The sequence below is a fragment of the Tursiops truncatus genome, chromosome 8 (genome assembly GCF_011762595.2).
Source record: "Tursiops truncatus isolate mTurTru1 chromosome 8, mTurTru1.mat.Y, whole genome shotgun sequence".
NCBI classification, from domain to species: Eukaryota; Metazoa; Chordata; class Mammalia; order Artiodactyla; family Delphinidae; genus Tursiops; species Tursiops truncatus.
Genome location: NC_047041.1, coordinates 84,853,233 through 84,854,689, shown reverse-complemented (window position 1 = coordinate 84,854,689; position 1,457 = coordinate 84,853,233).

The window sequence follows — 1,457 nt, the reverse complement described above, 5'->3', positions numbered from 1 at the left end:
AATGACAACTCCTGTTCAAAAATATTTTCAAAAATTATTTCTAATAAACTGAAAGTAACATGTATCCATGTAAATTTATGCAAAAACTTTAAATGTCTAAATATTGATTATATGACCATTAAAAATAATAATTAGAATAGTAATTCTTGGTACATAACCTTGTTCTTCAATCAGTTTCTTAGTGATTTTTATCCTTTAAGATATATATTTTTTATTGAAGTATAGTTGATTTATATTATTCTCAGGAGTATAACATAGTGATTTGATATTTTTATAGATTATACTCCATTTAAAATACTAAAATTATTATAAAATATTGGTTATATTCACTGTGCTGCACATTATATCTTTGTATTTTTTTTTTTTTTTTTTTTTTTTTGCGGTACGCGGGCCTCTCACTGTTGTGGCCTCTCCCGTTGCAGAGCACAGGCTCCGGACGCGCAGGCCCAGCGGCCATGGCTCACGGGCCCAGCCACTCCGCGGCATGTGGGATCTTCCCAGACCGGGGCACGAACCCATGTCTTCTGCATTGGCAGGCGGACTCTCAACCACTGCGCCACCAGGGAAGCCCCTATCTTTGTATTTTATTAATATTTTATACCTAGAAGTTTGTACCTCTTGACTCCCTTCCTCTGTCTTGCCCCTCCCCCCAACTCCTCTCCCCTCTGGTAACCACTAGTTTGTTCTCTATCTGTGAGTGTTTCTGTTTTGTTATATTCATTCGTTCGTTTTACTTTTTAGATTTCACATATAAGTGAAAATACAGTCTCTGTCTGGCTTATTTCACTAAGCATAATACCCTCCAGGTCCATTCATGTTGCTGCAGATGGCAAAATTTCGTTCTTTTTTATGGCTGAGTAATATTCACAGCAAAACTGAGCAGAAGGTGTAGAGACTGCCCTTATACCTCCTGCCCCCTGCCACATGCACAACTCTCCCATTATCAACATCTCCCACCAGAGTGGTACATTTATTGCATTGACACATCGTTACCACCCAGAGTCTATAGTTTATATTAGGGTCCATTCTTGGAGGCATACATTCAATGAGTTTAGACAAATGTGTAATGACATGTATCCACCATCATAGTATCAGGCAGAGTATTTTCACTGCCCTAAAAATCTTCTGTGCTCTGCTTACTCGTTCTTAGCCATTTTAAACTCTAAAACGGTGTCACCGGTATTTTTCCGAAGAACTTTTTTCAGTATATTTCTTTTTAAAAATATTTATTTATTTATTTATTTTTGGCTTCTTCAGGTCTTAGTTGCAGCATGCAGGATATTCCCTTGCGGCGTGCAGGCTCTTCATTGATTTGCGGTGCGTGGGCTTCTCGGGCTTCTCCCTAGATGTGGCGAGCAGGCTCCAGAGTGCATGGGCTCTGTAGTTGCGGCACGTGGGCTCTCTAGTTGTGGTACGCGGGCTCAGTAGTTGCCCTGCAGCATGTGGGATCTTAGTTC